The sequence below is a fragment of the Haemaphysalis longicornis genome, unplaced genomic scaffold, assembly GCF_048455015.1.
Source record: "Haemaphysalis longicornis isolate Haplotype H1 unplaced genomic scaffold, Haemaphysalis longicornis Haplotype H1 scaffold_8, whole genome shotgun sequence".
Lineage (NCBI taxonomy): Eukaryota > Metazoa > Arthropoda > Arachnida > Ixodida > Ixodidae > Haemaphysalis > Haemaphysalis longicornis.
This window is the reverse complement of record NW_027526445.1, coordinates 67,502,507-67,513,411: the sequence shown is the minus strand read 5'-3', so window position 1 is coordinate 67,513,411 and position 10,905 is coordinate 67,502,507. Positions and strand designations below refer to the sequence as shown.

General features: G+C 44.8%; 1 long non-coding RNA gene across 2 annotated transcripts; it reads left to right on the top strand.

The window, feature by feature from the left end:
* Nucleotides 1-4,721: 4,721 nt before the first annotated feature.
* On the top strand, nt 4,722-6,678 carry LOC144149395 (uncharacterized). 2 transcript variants are annotated; one of them, XR_013318297.1, is made up of 4 exons: nt 4,722-4,915; nt 6,023-6,103; nt 6,217-6,358; nt 6,548-6,678. It is a non-coding gene; the product is annotated as an uncharacterized LOC144149395 (long non-coding RNA). The 2 variants fall into 2 exon arrangements; XR_013318296.1 differs by having other exon boundaries at nt 4,723-4,915; nt 6,023-6,358.
* The last annotated feature ends 4,227 nt before the right edge of the window (nt 6,679-10,905 follow it).

The following is a 10,905-nucleotide window of genomic DNA, read 5'->3' as shown; positions in this document are numbered from 1 at the left end:
TTCGGCGTAACAGCGACTGGGACTAAGATGACCATTTTCTTGTCGTCGTCGTCGTGGTCTTCGCAGTGGAGGATGTTGGCGGTTAGCGACGTCAGCGGCCTCACCTCCGGAAGTCGCTGCCCTCAGTTTCCCCGGTTCTCGGGGCTACCAGGGCGACGGCTGGTAGAACCTGGCACGACACGTGGACTCAGGGATCTGCGTCGGATGGGAGGAGACGGTGACCGGGACTCACGGCGTATGGGAGGAAACATGTTCTGGCGTCCGGCGATGTACTCCTCGATCTCCCGGGGTCGTTCTCCGTATTTTGGGCACGGTGCGTTCGGCGAAAATCCCCGCAATCCAGCCCGACGGTACGCACAGGTGCGGTAGACGTGCCCTGCTTCCCCACAGTGGAAGCAGAGAGGCCTGCGGTCGGGGGCACGCCATACGTCGCTCTTCCGGGGTGTTACATCCATCTGGTAAGGCACGTCGCGGGGTCCCAAATGTACCTTAGGCTGCGGCGAGACGGGGACGATTGCGGGCGGAGAGCAGTAGGCAGGGTTCCTCAAGGTAGCCGCGTACGAAATGCGTGGCTCCTGTCGCGCCATGTCTGCTTGCTCCGATGTCCTCACAGCTTGGCTGATTTCTTCTCTGACAATTTCGGCGATGGACACCGAAGCAGGTGACTCGTTTCCCAGTTGAAGGCGGTGGAGCTCCTCTCTGACTATTTGCCTCACGATCTCGCGGAGCCCAGGCATTCCGAGCTGAGCTACGTTTGACACGGTGGCTCCTTCGCGGTGGTATTGCCGGGCCCGTTGCCGAAGCGCCCTCTCGATCGCCGTAGCCTCCTTAATAAATTCGGAAACGGTTAATGGCGGATTCCGTACTAGACCGGCAAAGATTTCTTCCTTGACCCCTCGCATGAGGTGCCGCACCTTCTTGTCCTCAGCCATATCGGGGTCTGCGCGCCTGAACAGACGAGACATGTCTTCGGCGTATGTCGTGACGCTCTCATTAGGACGCTGACTCCTGGCTTGGAGCGCAGCCTCCGCCGTTTCTTTGCGGTCACCGGTCACGTAAGCCGCAAGTATCCGCCGGCGAAACTCCTCCCAGGACGTCATCTTGGCCTCGTAGTTCTCAAACCACGTTCGTGCGCCTTCCTCCAGAGCGTAGTACACATTATGTAGCTTGCGCTCCTCGTTCCATTCGTTGAACGCGGCGACGCGCTCGAACTGCTCCAGCCAGTCCTCCACATCTTCAAAGCTCTCCCCATAGAAGATCTTCGGCGTCCGTGGCTGATGAACCACGTACTGAATGGAAGGGGTAGGTGGAGGAGGTGCATCCACGACGCCGGTGTTTCGCCCCGTCATCTTCCGATTCCGGTCAGCCAAGGGCCCGCACTCCGCAGGCAATCCGCGTAGGCGTCGGCTGATCCGCTCGTGAACTGGTGTAATTTCGGTACCTGGCGGCCTTGTAGTCGGCGTCCTGGTAGGACCGGGTATCATGTACCCCGCAACTCCACCACTTGTAACGGTGAAAGTGAGCACTGGGGTTTGTAGCAATAAAGAAAAGCACTTTATTTAGAGGGCGAACTTGTGCCCGTAAGTCTGCTGTCACCGCTAGCTACAGCGTCCACCGAAACTGCTCCTTCGTCTTTCTCTTCCCCTTTTTCTCAGCTGCTGGCTTCAACGTCCTCACTTCGAATACTGGGTGTGGGCCGCTGGGTCTGTCTGGCAATGATGATAATAATGCCGTGGCAATATCATGGTGCTGTACTTTTGGCTGCGATAGGCGCAGAAAGGAAGGAAAGGCACTTTCGATTCGAAGCGTATTCTAAATAGGATATGTAAAGCGTTCAAAGGCGCAAACGTTTTGTGTTGATGCACGGAATTGATTATGCCGGCCATACGAGTTATGTCCGAGGCGCGCGAAACAACTTTTGACCTACGTTACTCGTTTTTAAAACTTTTTTGGACCCCTTGCCTTCACTCTTAATCTGGTTCCAAGTAAGTTCCAGTTAAACGGGGCGATCCACATATTTTTATCTGGATCTAAACGAAGAATAACTGGAATGAGAGATATAAGTGGATCTTATCTGGAACTGTGCATTTGTTTTCTTTAGGTTTGTGTTTATTATGTGAAACCGAATAAATGAGGGGATGCGCTGTCGGCCGTTCCAGTTACTGTTCCACTTATGTCCCAGTAAAAATTTTGGACAGTGCTTTTGTATATTTTTTGCTCGTGTCTTGTTCCACATAACTTGTGCGCTGCAGTGAAGTATGCACTGAATCGTGCATTAACTGGAACAATGAACCACATATATATTTGACGCGCTTTGGCGCACAAGCGCACGCACAAGCACTTGCACGCACACGCCCACAGCCATAGATACAGACACGAACGCACACCCGCTCACCCACACATACACCCACACATGCATGCAGTCACACACGTACACACGCACGCACCACATAATATTTAATAAACTTCGTCGATATGTATGGAACTGTCTTAGAGCAGTTTACTTATATAAGACGGCTAAGACGTATTTTTAGTGACGTTATTTGACAGAAAAAATTATGTCCACTGCAATAACAACACCGTACAAAGCATGAAAGGTGCGAGAAAAGGGTATCTTAGCGACAATAGAAATTCCACGTACCCTCTCAGGTTGTCTGCGGCGCTCAAACCACTTTAGTGAATATCGTCTTTTGCTAATTGCAGACGCGCAGTACGTCTGGAATCACCAATGACGAATTTGAGAAGGACCAGATGTCCTCAGGTTCTCCTTCTGCGTTTGGGACAGAGCCGCGGTAGTGCTGAAGAATTCATTGGGCTTTTGTGGATACCTAATAAAGAAATATATATAGTTGTTGAGACTATTGCATGTTCTGCATTTGGTTCACAAAGCGTCGCAGAAACATTGTTTTTTGCTCAATGCTCAGCCATCAGCTCGCTGTGTTGTAGTACGTGCACAATTTTAAGTGCTTTACAGGAACGTATAAAGGGCTACAATCTGCTGTAAAATAGGTACTTAGTCCACGTTATTTATGCCCTGATGCGGTATATACATAGTGTTAACCGACTGTGCCGCATTTCACAGTGCACGCAGCATGTCACGCATGCAGTTATATATGCTTGGATGTTCGTTAGCATTTTTCGTCTCGTGCATGCTATTAAGGGTGACTCACCTGATCCAATTCATATAAACTCACTAATTCATGACGCAAATTCATGAGACTTACTAATCCAAAAGCACCATGTACCGATACAAGAAGTTTTACAAATTCACAGAAATGACACTAACGACCCGGTTTGCTTCTTTTAGAAATACAGTAGACCCACGTTAAGACGAACTTGGTTAAAACGAACATTGATTAAGAACCACAACATTTTTCTCTTGTAACGTCTACAATGCAATACACCTCCGCTTAAGACGAATTTCGGATAATACGAATACACTTTACGGTCCCATCGGGTTCGTCTTATCGGGAGTCTGCTGTATATCATTTCTTTGCAGAGATTTAAAAAAAAAACAAGAAACGTATTTTGGTTTATCCAGTCGTCACTGGAAGGCGCTAGCGGTGTACCATGCGAGAGTTTTATTTCTTTGTTTCAGTAGAGAAACGACATATATCTAAAATAAGCAAACTAGGCCGTTGTGAATATCGGTATGTATTTGTAAAACTATTCATATTAGTGCACGATGGTTTTTAAGTCCGTTGGTCATGACGTAGTAAGTCCGATAGGAATGCTAACAGGTGAGTCCCTTTTAATTTCCGCAAGCAAAAACAAAAGCCTCTTTGCAGGGAGCGGTTGACTGGGTGAACGGAACTAAACTTGGACAACTAAATATACCATGTGATACCTGCATTATTTTGTATGTATTAATGCTGAAATGACATTGTAATTCCTAATTATGCTGTGCAGTAACGGCAAAAATGCGCAGAGTTAACTTGCTGTTGTTGTGTCTTGTCATAGTAATTGAAGTTCATTGAATGATCCGCCTTCTCCAGCTGCTTCCCCAGTTGCTGTTTTCCTGTAGTATTGGTGTTCAGGAGGGAAAAGGGCTGGGAAACGGGCCGATGTATTATTACTCCCTAATTAGCTGTAAGTAGCTTTATATAAAGTGGGTATCTAAGAGCGTCGCAGTATTATTTATTGACTACGGAAAGGCTTGTTGTCAAGAAAAGCAGTAAATGAAGCCATGCCCTTTTGCGTTCATTGTAAACAGTAACGCAGAAATTGTCATCCAAACTTAAGCTCGGATATCGCACGCACTCACGGCCCTCCGCGAGAAACAACTTTAGCCAGTATTAACGCGCTAACGCGGCTATTATCTGAGCTTTTTTTCGGCCTCAGCGGGCGTAAACGTCCGCTTAGACGCATATGCCCGTTTTCTGAATCAAATAAAAGCCATCACGTGTGCCGAGTTCATATGAGCTCTTATGGGGGCGCATCGCCAAAGCCTCCGCGAGAACGAAAGTTTGCCGAAGCCATGTGGAAAAGACCGCTACTCCAGTAGCGCATTCCATGCGCATGCGTCAGCAGCAGCACGGCAGAGCTGTTTTTGCGTTGATTCACGGTACAGTGGGGCTGCAACGGGTACGACGACGACGGAGGAAAATCGGGACTGCGTCAACACTTTAAACGACAGCAGCGCTCCCATTTTCCAGGATTCCCTCCGCTAATTCTATGGTCTTCCGAATGCAGCGCCACCAGTGGCATTCCCAAGCGGGTTTTTCAATTGCTCACGCGATGCGCCTGATATTTACTAAAGAAATTCTCGGTCACGCTGGCGAGAACCGTTACCTGCCGTTACCGCCGTTAGCAGTTTGATTGGGTTGATTGCGGCGTGCAACTGCGAATTTTTTCATATCCCCGGGCTGTATTTCCTGTTCGACGAAGTAAAGTTTTGCCAGGAGGCGCAAAAAAGGTCAGTGCTGCTTATTTATGTGCTGGTAACGGTTGTTGTTCAGTGACATCCTTGTTAACTGCGTCCGATAAACATACCGCTTCTCTGCCCGTTATTCGTGTGCCGTCCATGCTTGTGGTCGCGGCGTGTAACATTTTGTGTTGGAGAAACGTTTGCAGCCGTAATTTACCAAAACTTCCGTGTTCGTGGGTCAGAGTCGGCTGGATATTTCTGACTGCGTACGTTAGCCATTGCTATAAGGAAGTTGCTGGTTTGCGCGTTTCATGATTGGATTTTCTCTTACTGTGTGGCTTTGCTTAGTTGTATATTGACGGTTGCTGTGTATCTCTGCGGTAGCGAATCTTCTCGGGTTAGTCGCTCGCGATAATCGCGCGTGCACACGTGTACAACTTCCAAGCAAGTTTGTCGGAGTGTCCGTCCTTAGATTTATTGGTATTTTTTAAAACTTGCGTGATAATTGCGGCGTTGTGTTAGTCTGCTGAGTAGAATGCCTTTACTGTGCTTACCAGACCGGGATTCTTCGACCTTGCCCGTTGCGCGCAAGGTAGACGCTATTTCGAGTTGTGTTGATGTGTTTTCAAGGCGTCATCTTACGTTTATCTGTTCCATGATTCCATGTTTCATGTTTATGTTCCATGTTTCTTCCAATTCCTTTGACCAATTGAGATGATCTATTTTAAATAACATTGCCTGAAGTGTAGAGAAATGGAAGGGACAGTTGTCTTAGCAGTACCGCAGTAACAAACGTTTCTTTTGTAGAGGGGAAGAAATGTGGAATTATGCAGCGGGTATATAGAAAGTGTACTGCCGTTTCTATGCTGTTAATGTCAGTGGTAACTTGAGACTTCAGGATAATTATGAAATATCCATAATTAGTGGTTGCTACTTCACGAACCGCGTTAGAAATAAGCCACTCTTGTATTTCTATGCCGTCAATGTCGGTGGTAACCCGAGAGTCGAAATAATTTCCGACAACGCTCAGGTGATAAGTTCTTGCATCACTATGTGCACCCAACATTAACCAATTTCTGTGCTTCCTTGAACTTAGAAAATATACTGCGAAAGCAGATTGCTACATTCTGTATTCGATCTGTATAACCTGTCCAGATGGCTGACTGATGGCTGACTGACTGTCCAGATGGCTGACTGTCCAGATGGCTGACTGTGAAGACATTTGTCTCTACACTGGTAGTTTGCGACAATTGTTTTCCTTTGTCTGAAGAACAGAAATTAAAACAAATTATTTCAATTCCTTACATATACCTCTGAAATCATGGCTGTGGCATTCGCTGTGGCTGAAGACATCTTCGGCACGCCGAGGCGTCGTCGTGACAAGTGTGACAGATTATGAATGCATTGTGGAAGTCATAAAGCCACGAAAGAGTGCCTCTTGAGTGTTGCGTATTATACAGACGTTCACCACTCCGCATGAAGCAGTGACAGGTGAGCCTAAAAATGTTCAAATATTTTTATATTTAAAATTGTTTCGCCTGAAAATGTTACCAGGGCTCGTGCGGCAATATAAATTTTAGCACAACTAATCAGGCATTGTACGAGATCTTGTAGTACTCCCTTCTTAGAGGGAAGCGTAAATTTATGCCTCGATATTTTTGTACTGTTTTTATTTTCTAGGAAATAGGGCGGACCGGGACTTAAAACAATGGAACAAGGAATGCATACTGCCATTTTCCTGGTTATTGAAGGCGTGTGTTCGCAAAAAGGAAACACACGAAAGCCGTTGTACGGGATGAAATCATTGCATTCCACAAGTAAGTACGCACTCCGAGTTCTGGAACTGTGATGGTTCCTTTTTAGGTAGTTGCAATATACGTAATGGCTTTGGAACACCATTTCAGTGACGACTTGACCTGTAGGTGAAAACGACAGTAAGAGCTTTTGGGAACACGTTGGCAAAACTTTCCTGGAAATGCACTCCGAGGAGGCCCTGCCAGGAACGCCTGCATCTTAATTTTAGTTGGGTAAGTTGGCATTTTATTTTTGTGGGACTCAATTTATGGTAGTGTTTATTGAAGCTGGCATTTTATTTTTGCGGGACTGAATTTGTGGTAGTTTTCTTTGTAGCAAAATCTTGCTGTTAAAAATAAATCGTCAACTCCAATATTGGGAAATACCTTCACGTTCAGCCTGTTTCGGATGCTGCAACATGTGGACAAAAAAACTATTATTTTGCATTCACGTTTTGCAAACATTTTGCTTTCACATTGAGAGTTGCTGCTGTGATAATACGGCACCACGGCCACGCCCAGTGCGGTTGCTTTCCAGAATTAGAGAACGGCCATTGACAGTCTGTGCTAATATTTTTTGTACATTGTTAGCAGCATTCCCAGAAAAGAAACCAAGAAATCGCTGACATTTCAATCGGTTACTGTGCTATAAAAGGGGTATCCTAAGCAACTCACTCATTTAAAGCTATCGTCTAACAAAATTTTCTTCTTCCTTCCTTAAAGGTACATGACGTGGTCCAGTTATTCTCGAGGTCCAGTTATTTTGAGAGAACAAAATGGCAGCGTAAATATTGTCTGCAAGAAACATGTCATGGATTTTCCGCCTGCGTTGTCACATCAAGATGTGGTCATCCTCCTCGCCGTATATTTCATCTTAATTTCCTGAAACGTATGCGACTTTGGAGAGTTCTTGGGACTTTTGCAGAGAGTTCTTGGCCATTTAACAGTGGCCTGGTTTCATTGAAGTTGAAAGCTCTGCTGAAAGACTTTATGTGGTCACTCTACTTGGGGTTTTAAATTATTTTTAGACGTTGAAGCCTATTCGGAAAGATATGTCGTGGTTCAAATGATTGGTAGATGCAAGCGGCATGTCAATTTCAAAAGTGAAGTCGTACTTTCCTTTGCAATTTTTCATTGGCACAAAGCGCAGGCTGCCTTTGCAGCTACTCTGTTACTCTGTTAATGTAGTTAACGGCACCGCACTGTAACGTTTTTACTATTCAAGTGCAGTTCGAAATTTCTTTCCATGGCAGTGGTGCTGTTGATGGATGCAAACGTGAGAGTAATTATTTACACAGACGGTTTGGGGATTTATTAATCAATTTTTTGTACTGTGTCTTAGCTGACACCTGAGCCCTAGAAGAATGCGAAATATACATATTTGGCTTGAAAAAGTTGTTTACTTTGGACTAAGTTGCATTTCTTGCTTGTTAGAGGCAGTGCTTTGGTCACAAGCATACTGTCGTCATGATAGTAGGGTTTGTGTAGCACGCAACTGTGAATTTTACCTGAGATAAATGTTCCGGCTGGAAAAATGCTTCCAAGTTCGCTTGGTAAAATTGGTTACCTGTATGTTTCAACGCTACCTGGCTTGGTTATTTGGGATGTCTGAATTGTTCTTGAGGGAATTAATAACGTCTTTAGAGTTAGGCTGCTTGTTAAATTTTAAAATGCGTAACATGCTCCGAGCTATCTTGTTTGTAAAATTTTGTAAGATTCACACTGGGTGCTATGAGTGTTTTTTGGATAAGTTATTTTAAATAGCTACATATTGTCGGGGAAGCAACGCGGCTTCAGTGAAAGGCTTTTTCAGGGCGCGTATATAGTCTGTTTTGGCTACAGTTAGCTTGATATTGATATATGGTGTGTTTTAGTTGTGCAATAGTGCCACATGCTTCCGGTAAGTTTTTCTGTGCAAATGTTATATTGTTAGCATTGACTCCGGTGTTCTTTTCCTACACTCTTGCAGGTCTTGTGATAATGCAACCGTGTATGGCTTGTATTTTTGGCTTTTCCGTACAATTTAATAGCAAACTGCATCTTTTGAACGGGGATGCGTAAAGATGGTTTGGCAAGCGCTGTGGGTACTTCCGCATTTGCGGTACGTGATTTCATGTGATAAAACAGCATATTTTATGCTCACTGTTGTGTAATGCTTTTTGAGTTAGTGCGAGGGTAGATGTACAAGTCAGTTTGTGACGCGGTTGCGCTTAAAGCCATCTTTATTACCCATGTTTTTCTAGCAAAAAAGAATGGTAAATATTAGCGAAAATAGAAAAATGCCACTTAGATCGTTTTGGCCACTTGATATCGTTTTGGTATTTGATCCTGTACGCTGGTCATTTTCTGCCCAAGTGGAAACTGATATGTCTCCTTATCTCAAATGTACGCAATAATACGAGCGAATAAAATTTGCTTAGTGTTTTGAAAAGCATTGTATGAGTCTAATAGTTGGTTTGGTATGTATTTTAATGCGAGTCTTGTTTCTTTTACATGCAGCCAAAACCTAGAACAGGATGCGGCGGATGAAGCCAAAGTCTCTGTGTGCCGCTCCAGGTATCTCAGACCAGCTTTTATATAGAACTGTGCTCCGATAGGCAACTGTTGGGATCTGTCAGGGACCACACTGCTGCGGCGGTTTCTGTTTTCCAATGGTTGGTATCACTGTGCGCCATATGTCAAGGCTGCGTTAGAATGGTGCTTGCGGTTTCTTTCCGATACCAATGCATCCGCCAGCCTGGCAAATGGCCTCAGTTTATACCAACAGGAAAGCAGATATATTGGAAAAGTGGAGTCCCATAGACAGCTTCTCAACATCTATCGGAACACCGTTTTATATAAACAGCTGGTCTGAAGGTACCTGGAACGGTGCACCGGATAAATACATAATCATTTTACGTGGATCAGTGTTCCAGTAACTTACACTACCCGTTTATTTGGAACAGTGATCCGTATACTTTTATTTGGAACGACGATCCAGATAATTTAGCTGCAAAAATATGTGGTGCACTGTTCCACTTACATTTTCAGGGTATGTGGGGCACAGTTCCAAATATATAAGTGGAAGTTTTTTGCAAAAAAGTTCCAGTTACTAAGTGGATCTTATGTGGATCCAGATTAAGAGTGTTGTTTGTATTCCTGGACTCCGAGTACTTCGCAGAACATAACCAAAACGCGTAATCCTGTGGGGAGTTTGCCTCGTCAATAGGAACGTTTTACTGTCACTTAAACAAACCTACGGGACGCCATGATGAAAACGGCTGTTTTTTCAAAGGTGGACAGAGCACATTCACTGTAATATAGACCACAGGATGCAATATAGACCACATGATAGAAAAAGGCCCTTCGGAACAATTTTTACGGAACGCGATCTGGCAAAATTTAAAAAGTGAATCCATCATGCAGCTAGGGCTGATAGAACTTTTGTTTTGAATTTAAATTAATAAGAATACGCTTGAACACATTGCGATGCAGGGTCAACAAACCGCGCTTGCGCTCCGTATGCGAATCGGAAATGCAGGCGCCCCTTTCCTATAAGTATTTTGCTAGGGGGTGTTACGTATCTCGCTCCAAGACCAAATAAAGCTGGCTGCAATATATACACCTTCGTATTATTTTGAACATTAAATTGAATTTTAATTTACATTGTTAAATTTCTTCTCCTTATGTTTTCTCATACTCATAACGTAAATGATCGCGCCCATAAACGCGAAAAGAAATCCCGCTTACTGCAGGTATTTTACTCGTTAAATACATGTTTACTTATAAGCGCTCTACCCACCATGACCTGTTCGAGAACTGTTTAGATAAAAGTGTTGAAGTTGGCACCTATCCGCAAAAACAACCAGCCTGTGATAAAAGACGTTCACCCGAACGTTTCCGTAAATTTCACCCGTTTGATAAACCTAACACGCGTAAGTTTACTGGGGCAATGAGTGCCGGTGCAGATTACGGCGAACAGGAAAGCGTGTTACTTCCCCTTGAAATCCATGTCCTTAACCCTCCTAGAAAAAAACGGTTTTGTAGCGTGTTTCTTATAAAGGTTTGCTCAATAAACAAAAATTACAGATAAAATTCCAAAAACAGCTCATGACCAGCAAACGTTCCCACGCTTCCAGCTCTGACACACTCAAGCGGCGTTTTCTATCTGAAGCAGCCGATGGGGCAGCAGTACTGCCTCAGATCTGTCACCAACACCTCAAGGTTACCCCCGTGTTGACCGCTAAACATGGTACTTTCGCATTT